The sequence below is a fragment of the Felis catus genome, chromosome F2 (assembly GCF_018350175.1).
Source record: "Felis catus isolate Fca126 chromosome F2, F.catus_Fca126_mat1.0, whole genome shotgun sequence".
Taxonomy (NCBI): domain Eukaryota; kingdom Metazoa; phylum Chordata; class Mammalia; order Carnivora; family Felidae; genus Felis; species Felis catus.
Genome location: NC_058385.1, coordinates 83091045 through 83103658, shown reverse-complemented (window position 1 = coordinate 83103658; position 12614 = coordinate 83091045). Strand labels below are relative to the sequence as shown.

Below are 12614 nucleotides of genomic sequence, written 5' to 3'. Positions count from 1 at the left end.
GAGAGACATAGTCTCCCTGAACCCCATAAAAAACCTTCAATTTGCTCAAACTCAGGTTCAAAACTTTGGGCATCTGATCTTGAAGCAAAGACTACATTTGGACCCAGACAAAACCCCTCATGACTGCTTAATGCTGACAGATCACCTTCTGACCCCCGTGACAATTTGCAGGAAACTCCTTTGGCCAATGCAGATGTTTCATAGTCTACTAATGGTTCTTAAAGGATGAAAATGGGACTGGCTGGCTCAGTCAGTGGACCATGTGACTCTTGATCTTAAGGTCATAGGTTCAAGCCCCACGTTGGGTGTAGAGATTATTTAAAATTTTTTTAAAAATCTTAAAAAAAAAAAAAAAGAACGGGGCGTCGGTGGCTCAGTCGGTTGAGCATCTGACTTTGGCTCAGGTCATGATCTTGCAGTCTGGTCTGTGGGTTCGAGCCCCACAAGGGGCTCCGTGCTGACAGCTCAGAGTCCGGAGCCTGCTTCAGATTCTGAGTCTCCCTCTCTCTCTGCCCCTCCCCTGCTCGCGTTCTGTCTCTTTCTGTCTTTGTCTCTGTCTCTCTCAAAAATTAATAAACATTTTTTTTAATGTTAAAACGATAAAGGATGAAAATGGTAAATATGGTGCTGGGTATACTATTGCACCCTCTTGAAGTCACTGAGACGGCACTTTGACCTCCGGCCACTCCAACACGATAGCCTGAGCTCTGCAGCTTACTCTAGCTTGTATCTTCATCCATGACAAAACCAGAAACATTTTCCATAGAAAAAATGCTGCTCTCAAGGAAACCAATGGCCAAAACCTTTGTCATGGTCCAAAAGGGTGTTCTCCCAAATGATGATTTGGAAAAGTTGATAAGAGATATCCAAGAATTGGCCCCAGAGATGAAAAATAGTATTGGAAATCTAGTAATTACCGGCTCAACAAGAAGAGAACTCTGGTTTGAACCAAATAACAATCCAGCCTTCCCAGAAATTCTAAAGTTCACACTACCTCCCTCCATACATGCATTAAATCATGGTCTACTGACAGAATGGTAGCATTCATGAACCACTATCTGTGGAGAAATAGAAGAAAGGGTGCCCATAGCGTCTACCTTGCTTTCCCACCAATCCAAAGTATAATCCAGGGAAATCTGTTCACACAAGTGGATTTCACACAGCTTTCCCATCTCACAGGTATAAATATATATGTTTTAGTCATGGTTTGTATGGTTTCTCACTGGACCAAAGCTTTCTTTTCTAGACGGGCCAATGCTTCTTCTGTGGCTAAAATTCTATTAGAAAAGGGAGCGCCTGGGTGGCTCAGTCGGTTAAGCATCTGACTTCAGCTCAGGTCATGATCCCACGGTTCATGGGTTCTAGCCCCGTGTCAGGCTCTGTGCTGACAGCTCAGAGCCTGGAGCCTGCTTCAGATTCTGTGTCTCCCTCTCTCTCTCTGCCCCTCCCCTGCTCATGCTCTGTCTCTCTCAACAATAAATAAACATTAAAAAAAAAAAATTACATTCTATTAGAAAAGATTATCCCTACCCAGGGATCTCCTCTTGAACTTTGCAGTCATCAGGGAACTCATTTCACTGGCCAGTTCAACAACACATTCAGTTTGTACCCCACCTTCAATCCTCAGAGTTGGCTGGATGTACTAACTGTGGCATTGAAACTCAACTAGCACAGTTGGTAGGGACCCTCCAAGTACCTTGGCTAAAAGCATTGCCATTAGTCCTTCTAAACCTCAGATTCACTCCCTTGGAAACTCACAAGTTTTTAGCCTTTGAGGTAGTCATAAGACATCCAGTGCACTTGGCTTCTCCCTCCTTTGACTGACAGTTGAAAAAAGAAGATGTATTTCAATATTGTAAAGCTATAATTGCTTCTAATAAAAGCAACCATGCTTTGGGGAGCCTGGCTGGCTCAGTTGGTAGAGCATGTGACTCTTGATCTCGGGGTTACGAGTTTGAGCCCCACACTGGGTGTAGAAATTACTTAAACAAAAATGAATAAAATCTTTAAAAAAAAAAAAAAAAGAAAACCATGCTTTGATAATCTCTTCACCGTGCATTCCCAGGAGACAATGACCTGGAGCATCACACCTTGTAACCTGAACATTTTAGACTCTAACTTCTCTGAAAAGGCCCTTATCAGGTCCTGTAACCACCCTTTGTTCACCAAAGTCTTCGGAAGAGACTCTTGGATTCACGTGATACACCTAAAGAAAGCACCAGAGCCTGCCTAGCCCTGCACATCTGGTCACCTGGAATAAAGACCCCCCCAAACTGAGGCAGACGGCATCTGAAGAGACAGCTTTCCTAAGACGTCCAAACTAGGCCTCTGTACCTTTTTCTCACTGTTGTTTCTTATCTCTTTTTCATGGAAAGACAATGGCCTTGTCTGCATTTCCCAAGCCCTTGGGAAAGGGGGAAACTTCTATGATTATGGCCCTTCAGAAACAACCTCATCGTGATCCCATGAGAAATTAATTTTTCACTTGCTTTTTCTGAAGGGCTAGAAGGTTCAGAATTCACAAAAGTCTTCTTTCAACTGAAATATTAACTGACTTTGGATTCTTATTCAAATTCACGTCTCTGAATTTGCAACCCTATAGGCTATACTATCTGATCTGTAACACGTTTGGTTCCAAACAATTCTTTTGAGATAACAATTCTGTTTTAAACCATCTTTGAAGTTTTGCTGTTTTGCACAAAATTCATCAGCTATCGCTTCATGTTTACACCGTCACTGCACCTTCTCAAATGCACCTGGTTAGTTCCTCAGAGTGCTCCTCTGCCTTCATGAAGGTCTAGGTGGAGACCTCAAAGGGGTATCTGGGGGTCTCAGTCAGTTAAGCGTCAGACTCTTGATTTCGGCTCAGGTCACGATCTCACAGTTCGTGGGATTGAGCTCTGTGTTGGGATGTGCACGCGCACTTGGTCTCTCTCAAAATAAACACTAAAAAAAAGCGGGGGGGTGGGGTCACCTGGGTGGCTCAGTCAGTTAAGCATCCGACTTCGGCTCAGGTCATGATCTTGCGGTTTGGGAATTGGAGCCCCGCATTGGGCTCTGTGCTGACAGCTCAGAGCCTGAAGCCTGGTTCAGATTGTGTCTCCCTCTCTCTCTCTCTGCCCATCCCCCACTCTCACTCTGTCTCTCTCTCTTTCTCTCAAAAATAAATAAATTTTTGGCACAAAAACAGACACTCAGATCAATGGAACAGAATAGAGAACCCAGAAATGGACTCACAAACGTATGGCCAACTAATCTTTGACGAAGCAGTAAAGAATAGCCAATGGAATAAGGACAGTCTCTTCAGCAAGTGGTGCTCGGAAAACTGGACAGCAACATGCAGAAGAATGAACCTGGACCACTTTCTTACACCAGACACAAAAATAAACTCAAAATGGATGAAAGGCCTAAATGTAAGACAGGAAACCATCAAAATCCTCAAGGAGAAAGCAGGCAAAAACTTCTTTGATTTTGGCCACAGCAACTTCTTACTCAACACGTCTCTGGAAGCAAGAAAAACAGAGGCAAAAATGAACTATTGGGACCTCATCAAAATAAAAAGCTTCTGCACAGCAAAGGAAATAATCAGCAAAACTAAAAGGCAACCGACACAATGGGAGAAGATATTTGCAAACGACATATCAGATAAAGGGTTAGTATCCAAAATCTAGAAAGAACTTGTCAAACTCAGCACCCAAAAAACAATCCAGTGAAGAAATGGGCAAAAGACATGAATAGACACTTCTCCAAGGAAGACATCCAGATGGCCAACTGACACATGAAAAAATGCTTATCATCACTCATCGTCAGGAAAATACAAATCAAAACCACAATGAGATGATACCACGTCACACCTGTCAGAATGGCTAACATTAACAACTCAGGCAACAACAGATGTTGGCAAGGATGCGAGGATGCGGAGAAAGAGGATCTCTTTTGCATTGTTGGTGGCAAGGCAAGCTGGTGCAGCCAACTCTGGAAAAACAGTCTGGAGGTTCCTCAAAAAATTAAAAATAGAACTACCCTATGACCCAGCAATTGCACTACTAGGTATTTACCCAAGGGATACAGGTGTGCTGTTTTGAAGGGACACATGCACCCCAATGTTTAGAGCAGTGCTATCACCAATAGCCAAAGTATGGAAAGAGCCCAAATGTCCATTGATGGATGAATGGATAAAGAAGATGTGGGGGCACCTGGGTGGCTCAGTCTGTTGGGCGTCCAACTTCGGCTCAGGTCATGATCTCGCGGTTCATGAGTTCGAGCCCCCACTTCGGGCTCCATGCTCACAGCTTGGAGCCTGGAGCCTGTTTTGGATTCTGTGTTTCCCTCTCTCTCTACTCCTCCCCTGCTTGCACCCTATCTCTCTCTCAAAAATAAATAAACATTAAAAAAAAAACTTAAAAAAATATGGGGGCGCCTGGGTGGCTCAGTTGGGTAAGGCTCAGGTCATGAGCTCACGGTTCATGAGTTTGAGTCCCACATCAGGCTCCGTGCTGATGGTGTGAAGCCCGCTTGGGATTCTCTCTCTCTCCCTGTCTCTCTGCCCCTCCTCTGCTCTAACTCTCTCTCAAAATAAATAAATAAACTTAAACAAATTTTTTAATAAAAAAAAAATATATGGAAGACAGATGGGAAGTACCTTTGAGTTCTCTGTCCTAACCTTCTTTGTTACTCAAATGTGGCCTTAAGTGAAATGCTGTGCAGTTTCCTTCTCACATAGGACATGACGATCAGGAAAAGTCTTCCCTGGTACTAAGGGGCAAAACCAGCAAATGTGGAGAACCTGCCTCTTGATTAGTGATGCCCGCAAAGAGAGATTTTAATCAAAAGGGGATGTGAGAATCAGTAATGAGAAGGCAGTCGGGAGGCCAGCAGGGGGAGCCCTCGCTGACCCCGCCCCACTGCTCGTCAATGGCACATCTCTTAGGAGGAGACAAACCGTGCCCAGCCTTACTGCTTTACTACCCTACCAAGATTTCATTCTCCTGCAGCAACAGCCCAGCCAATGATAAGCCAGTATACTTACAACCCCCAGTTTACTCCAACCCCCCTCTCCTCTATAAACAGCGGTCCTCTGCTTTGCTCTATTCCTCCCCTTCCTTGTGTACACTTGCCTGTGGCTTGCTTGTCCCAGATTGCAATTCTCTGCTATACACAAATAAACACAAATTTTTGCTGGCAAAATAAATGCATTTTTACTTTTATGGTTAACAACCTAGAACTAAATAAATGTAGAAATATACTATTTTCTATATTGTTAAAATATCAATTCTCCCCAAAATAGATCTAAAGCTTCAATACAATCCCAATCAAAATCTCAGAGGGCCATTTGGAAAAACTGACAAGCTAATTCTAAAATTTATATAGAACTGCTTAATATCTTGAAGAGCCAAAATGACTTGAAAAAGAGAAGAAGCTGGGCGCCCAGGTGGCTCAGTTGGTTGAGCATCTGACTCTTGATTTCAGCTCAGGTCATGATCCCAGGGTCGTGGGATTGAGCCCCACATCAAGCTCTGCACTGAGCATGGAGCCTGCTTAAGATTCTCTCTCTCTCTCTCTCTCTCTCTCTCTCTGCCCCTCTTCCCCATTCATGCTCGCTCTCTCTCTCTCTCAAATAAAAAAGAGAGAAGACAAGTTGGACAACTTACACTACTTGATCTCAAGAATTATTATAAAGCTCTAATAATCAGGTCTGTGGGATATTAGCATAGGATCAATGAACAACATAGAAAATTCCTGAAAATACACCCACGAATAAACTGTCAGTTGATTTTTTTTTAATATTTATTTATTTTGAGAGACAGCAAGCGAGCGAGAGAGGAGGGGAGGGTCAGACAGAGAGAGAGAGACAAAGAGCGAGAGAATCCCAAGTGGGCTCTTTGCTGTCAGCACCCAGCCCGAGGTGGGGCTCGATCTCACAACCATGAGATCATGACCTGAGCTGAAATCAAGAACCGATGGTCAACTTAGCCACCCAGGTGCCCCTCAATTGATTTTTTTTAATTAATTTTATTTTTTAAATTTACATCCAAATTAGTTAGCATATAGTGCAACAATGATTTCAGGAGTGGATTTCTTAATGCTCCTTACCCAATTAGCCCATCTCTCCTCCCACAACCCCTCCAGTAACCCTCTGTTCTCCATATTTAAGAGTCTCTTATGCTTTGTCCCCATCCCTGTTTTTATATTATTTTTATTCCCTTCACTTATGTTCATCTGTTTTGTCTCTTAAAGTCTTCATGAGTGAAGTCATATGATATTTGTCTTTCTCTGACTAATTTCGCTTAGCATAATACCCTCCCGTTCCATCCACGTAGTTGCAAATGGCAAGATTTCATTCTTTTTGATTGCTGAGTGATGCTCCATTGTATATATAAACCACATCATCTTTATCCATTCATCCATCGATGGACTTTTGGGTCCTTTCCATACTTTGGCTCTTGTCGATAGTGCTGCTATAAACATGGGGGTGCATGTGTCCCTTTGAAACAGCACACCTGCATCCCGTGGGTAAATGCCTAGTAGTGCAATTGCTGGGTCGTGGGGTAGTTCTATTTTTAGTTTTTTGAGGAACCTCCATACTGTTTTCCAGAGTGGCTGCACCAGCTTGCATTCCCATCTCAATTGATTTTTAACAAAGATCTTAAGGTAACACAATGGGGAGAGGATGGTCTTCAAAACATGGTGCTAGAATGACAGCATATATATGTGGAAAACTACGACCCTTTACCTCTACTCACACCATAAAGGAAAAAACACTGACAAACTGGACTTCATCAAAATTAAAAGTGTCCCCTGCTTAAGATCCTGGTAAGAAAATTAAAAGGCAAGCCATAGACTGTGGGAACAAATTTGCAACACACACACACACACACACACACACATATATATATATATATATATATATATATATATATATATATATGTGTGTGTACATATATATGTATATATATGGCAAAGAATTCGCATCCTGAATATGTAAAGAATTCTTAAAACTTGATAAGGTAAACAATCCATATTGTAAGGGCAAAAGATTTGAACAGACACTTCACAAAAGAAGATATACAAATGGCCAGTAAAATAAGCACATTTGAAGAGATACTCAACACCATGGTCATTGGGGAAATGTAAATTAAAGTTTCAATGAGCTACCGTCTCACATCCACGAAAATGGCTAACCTTTAAAAGGATGGCAACACTGAATTGAGAACAAGGAACAACTGGGAACATAAAATGATAGCAAACGTTTTGGCAAATAATTTGGCACTTTCTTATGTAGTTACTTATACACTTCGACCCATCGTTTCTATCATTTCAGCAAGAGAAATAAACATACATCCACATATAGACTTGTATACATGAATATTCACAGCAGCTTTATTCACAATAGCCCCAAACTGGAGAGGAACGAAATGCTCATCGACAGACGTACCTATAGCTCAAATAACGGTGTATCTATTCGGTGGAACCGCACAGCAAAGAGTGACCTACTGATACCTGTACCACCTCGATTTCCAAAACATTATGCCTGGTGAAGGAAGTCAAACACAAAGTGTTCACTCCACGGCATTCCATTTACGTGAATTCTAAAAAAGGGACACTGAAGCTACAGAAACAGCAGATCAGTAGTTGCCTGGGGCCCAGTGGAGGGAGGACTGGCCACAGAGGAATGAGGGAACTTCTGAGGGTGGGAGAATGTTGTACATCTGGACTGTGGTGGATTTACAAAGATGTGTACATCTACCAAAACCCAGCAGACCACACTTAAAATAGATGTTTTGTTATATGTAAGTTACACCTCAATTAAGTTTGATGTGAAAAAAGTACCCATTCCCAAAGTTTTATCCTGGCTTCTACACCCTATGTGGTCTGGCCCCTGCTGGCCTCGCCATCTCCTTGCACGCCTCCCTCTCCACCTTCCACTCTATACCTGCTTCCTGCTTCCTGCTTCCTGCTTTCTACACTTCGGAAACCTCCAGCTCCAGAGACCACAGTGGCTGGGAGCTGAGTTCAGGAACCAGACTCAAACTCTGGGTTTGAAGCAGCGGGAAGCTGAGGAGACCGGTCAAGTTTCTTGACCTCTTTTCCTCAGTTTTCTTATCCATAAACGGAATGGTAATAGTCCTTTCTTCACAATGTCCTGAGGAGGATTCAGTGAGTTGACGCAGCATTTTCGGTGTCTAGCACACGGCTGGCATACTACTTCCTGCCATCTGGTTTTATACGGCCCATGAGCTAAGACTTACTTTTACATTTTTTAATAACTGGGAAAAAAGTATTTTTTGACACATGAAAATGATATGAAACTCAAATTTCAACATCGACGAATAAGGTTTTGTTGAAAGAGAACACTCGCATTTATACTGTCTGTGGCTCCCTTCCCACAAAGTCGCAGACTTAGAAGCTGCATCGGAGACCACATGCCTGCAAAGCCTAAAGTATTTACTATCCAGCTTTTCACAGAAAAAAACCACCACCACCCTGCCAACCTCTGGTCTAGCATGTGTCCATCTTCAGCGTCAGTCCCACTTTGCATTAGCTGTTCCTTGATCTGGAAGGGTCTTCCACCAGATCTTAGGGTAGCTCACTCCCTTTCTGTAACTCAGACTGCAACTGAAACGTTACCTCCTTAGAGGTCTTCTGTGGTTACCTTGTCACTCTCCTATCTTTTCACTCTGTTCTAACGTTTGACATGTCCTTCCCCCCCATGTTCTTGGAACTGAACCTCATGCCTGACTCTCAGGAAGTGCTCAGTAACTGGGTTCCTGGCACTTCCTGACCGAAGGTAACCCAGGAGACTCTGAGCTTGTGGGGGAGCTGGTGTGATGGAAGAGACCATCACTCAGTGGCGCATATGGGTGCGTCAGGAGGTTCATCAGCCATGGCAAGGCTCTGCCCCCGGCCCTGATGCACAAGGAGGGATGTTGAAACCTACCTGTACAATGGGAGGGCTCTGCAGGAGACTGAGCCTTCATCCGAGGCCTGGAGGCTCCCAGGGAGTCCCTTGCATCCACACCATCCTCCCTTCCTTCAAAACAGGAAGAGGTTCTGGGTAGGGGGGTGGGGGAGGTGAAGCTTACACAGCATATCACGCAAAGTCAACAAAACCATAATGGTCATATCAAAGAAAGGCCCAGGCCTCAGGGAATCCTGGGACGGCAAGTTGGGGCTGAGCGTGGAGAAGACACAGGCCTCTTCAAGCCACTCTGCACTCAGTGCAACCACCTCCACTCTGCAGCCCAGCCCCCTTCTATCTGCAGGGACCTTGAAGTCGTCAGTTACGCCTCTGCCCAAGTCCAAATGCTTCTGGACCTCCATGGACCTCCCTATTCAAGCCAACTCCCATCCCTCCACCTCCCCCACACTCTCCTCTCCTTCACACTGAAACTTCCTTGAAGACTTGTCTGTGGGCCTTATCTCCATGACCCCACCTCCAATGTGCTTTGTCTGTCACAGCTGCCAAGGAAGGACACAGCCCAGAATCCAACATCTCCCATCGGACCTTTTTATACCTGCCCTAACAGGGTGCCTGCTCCATGGGACCCTCTCCCCAGGGCATCTGGAGAGCCGGACATTCCTGTATCTCTCTGTCCTTCTTTCTCAGCTGCTCTGTTGATGAGAACTTGCCCAAGGTCACAGAGCTTAGAAGGGGGGTGGGGGAAGGTTTGTTCTCTCCCTTCCACCACCACACAAGAGTTAAGTATGGTGGCGGCATAACACACACATGGAAAAGTGCTCAGGGGTCAACCGAAGGGGCACAGGATGGGAACTAGTCTGCACAGACAGGTGAGTGTTATTCAGAAGCCCACGAGGAAGTTTCAAGAAGCAAAGTACAAGAATCAGATTTGCATTTCAGATCAATCACTCTAAGATGAGAAGAAGGGGGGCAAGGGGCTACAACAGAGCCAAGACCAGTGAGGGGCAACTGCTATAATCCCAGAGACAGGCTATGTGGTGGAAGGGATAGACAGGAAGAGCCAGAATCAAAAATATCTAGGAAGAAGTTCTGAGAGAGCCTGGAGGTGAGGGAAGAGCCTCCGAGATGTCTTACTTTGGCTAACGAGTAAACCGTGGCACAGGCACCAGGGTGGGGTGCTGCAGACAGCAAGGTGGAGTCACTCGGGTCCAGCGGGAGCCTGTGTCAAGCAGCGACACAGGCAGTGAAGGACACCGCCGCTACGAGATCTCGGCCAGACCAGCATCAGCGGACACCCCGGAACTGACGACAAGCAGAAGCAGAGGAGGTCCGCTGGGGCCCCGGGACCAACTAAACCCCCTTAAAAGGGGCAGACTTTTGCAGCAAACCGTCAGACTCTTCAGACACGACCCCTCGATGTGTGACCACCTCAAAAGGGCAGCTGCGGCCGAGGCCTCTGCCCGACCGGTCTCCGAACAGCCCCGAGACCCTTCAGGGCTTGAACGTGATGAGCAGTGCCGAGAGCTGGCTCGGACTGGACCGAGGCTTCCTCTCCACTGTGCGCCCGCAGACTGACTTGGCGTTTGACCCCCTTCCGTTGCCTGGTCTGTCGTGTGGCCTGTCTCGTGTTCTGCTCCGGGTGCCGTGGAAGAAGCCAAGTTAATCACGTGGCGAAATGTCCCTGCGTTTGGAACCCAGAACCTGCTTTATGATGGCGTCAGCCTTGTTGGGTGACTGAATAAAGCCGTCATTGTGGAAAGACACAACCTGTGTGTGTGCCTTCACAGCGTGCTCATGACAAGGCTCTCAGGGAGAGTGGGGACACATCAATGTTACCACTGCCGCCAAAATTCACCCAGCCAAATGCGCCCTTGTATTTGGTGTGCTATAGGCTGAAGTTCCCAAACACACACAGTGGAGACAGGCTGTCGGAAGAGACCAAGGACTCAAATCCCTAGAACACAGATCCCAGTGTAGAGCCTAGAGGCACAGCGGCCCTCTTCCTAGGTGCCCGGCAGGGAGAGCAAAGTCCAGGCACACCCCGAGCAGGTGAGGGATGAGGCCATGACCGACCAGCGGAGCCAGGGGAGGAGGCTCCAGCCAACAGGGAGGAAATCCAGCCCCTGCACAGGAAGGGAAGGGAGGAAGCACTTTCTAAAGCTTCCCCATCCCAGCTCTGAGCAAGAGCTTGGGGAGCAGAGAAAGGGGGACACAGCCTCACAATGAGGAGCCCAGAGGTGGCCTTTGTGCAAGCTCCTTCAGGCAGCCACCAGCCCGTTCCGTAACTTGGCCCGAGAGCTCCAGGCAGGGGCTCCCCTCGGTGCCCCTGAAACGCACTAGGCAGCACAGCCAGGAGCACACAAGCCTCTTCAGCATTTCTGAGATTCAGGGAAACACACCAATCCTGCCCAGGGAGGACACCCACGAGGGCTCACTGCTCGGCCAAGACAGGGACTGACAAGGGCAGCACGGTGCTCCCACAGCCACCTCCCCCCTCAAGTTAAAGCTCCAGGAAGAGTAAGGCCGGAGCTTTGAGGAGGGCCAGCCCTTCTCAGGCTTCCCTGAGCCTGGCATGGCTCCATGCACGCCTCCCCTCTCTGCACCCATGGAAATTAATCCCACGGTTGCCTCAGCCTCTGCTCCAGGACCCAGAGGAGCCCAAACCAGTCACGGATACTCCGCCACGGGCCTGGAGCACACGGCCCGGCACTCTCCGCACGGCAGAGCTTCTCACTCTGACCCCAGTCTGTGAGGAGGAGCCCAGGATCCCCACGAGTGAGGTCACCCGAAGCCCTGAGAGGCTCCAGTTTCTCCTCTGGCCGAACTCCAAAGCCCACACAAAGCCCGGGCGTGTCACTCCCGCCGGCCTTCATTTCCTGGCTGCAAATGGAGATAAGTCTGGCGCTGCCCACCTGGCCAACAGGTTGCAAAAATGAAAACAACTCCACAGACAAAACGTGAAATGCCCTACCGGCGGCCTTCACAGGCGGCCACTTCCAGAAGCCGGTCCTGATCCCTTGGCGCCCTAGGCATCCGACTGGAGCCTGGACAGACTTGTGCCCTGGGCCTGGCCTCTCCGTGTGCCGGCCAGACACCGCGCCCTGCCTTCGGTACCTCTCACCTTGCTCTACCGCGCTCGTCTCCCCTCTGCCCGCTCAGCTCTGCCCCCCTCCCCCCGCCCCTCTCTCCCCCGGGCCGGGTCCCCTCTACCGCCGCAGGCCCCGGAAGTGCGCGCCTCACCTTCCGCCTCGCGCAGCCCGCCGCAGCGTAGACGATCAGATCCCGGCGACCGGTCAGTCGGCCCCGCGTTCCTCTGGGCGCCGCGGGGGCGGGCCCCGCGCCCGGCTCTCGCCATGGCAACGCTACACTTCCGGGCCGCACCGCCCAGAGCCGGAAGCCGCGGCGCCCCCTGGGAGCCAGGGGGCGTGGCCGAGCTGCCAGGGGGCGGGGATTGCCCTTGGAGGTTGGCGGTCCGCGGTGTTGTGTGAACCTCTAGCGGGGGCATCCTCGGCGCGGATAGGGTGGAAAGGGCAAGCAGTCAAAAGACTCTCGGGAGGCGGTCATCTATTTATGCTGAGCTTTTAAGGAAAAGTCGGGGTTCACCCGACAAAGCAGAGTCATCACGAACAGAGGGGGAAGCATGCCTATAGGTGGAAGGACCCGGTGCATTGGAGCAACAGGAAGGTGGTGGTTT

At 47.9% G+C, this 12614-nt stretch overlaps 1 protein-coding gene across 3 annotated transcripts in view; it reads right to left on the bottom strand.

The window, feature by feature from the left end:
• Positions 1–12312, bottom strand: part of PPP1R16A (protein phosphatase 1 regulatory subunit 16A) — a 39749-nt gene extending 27437 nt beyond the window's left edge. Inside the window, exons 1-2 of one of the 3 annotated variants that reach the window (XM_011291527.4) lie at positions 12161–12289; positions 8939–9031 (exon numbers count right to left, since the gene is read on the bottom strand). The gene's annotated coding sequence lies outside the window, so the exon portion shown is untranslated. Of the gene's footprint in view, positions 1–8938; positions 9032–10054; positions 10208–12160 lie in introns of those variants that run through there. The other 2 variants (XM_023248775.2, XM_004000178.5) reach the window with 2 other exon arrangements.
• Positions 12313–12614: the final 302 nt, after the last annotated feature.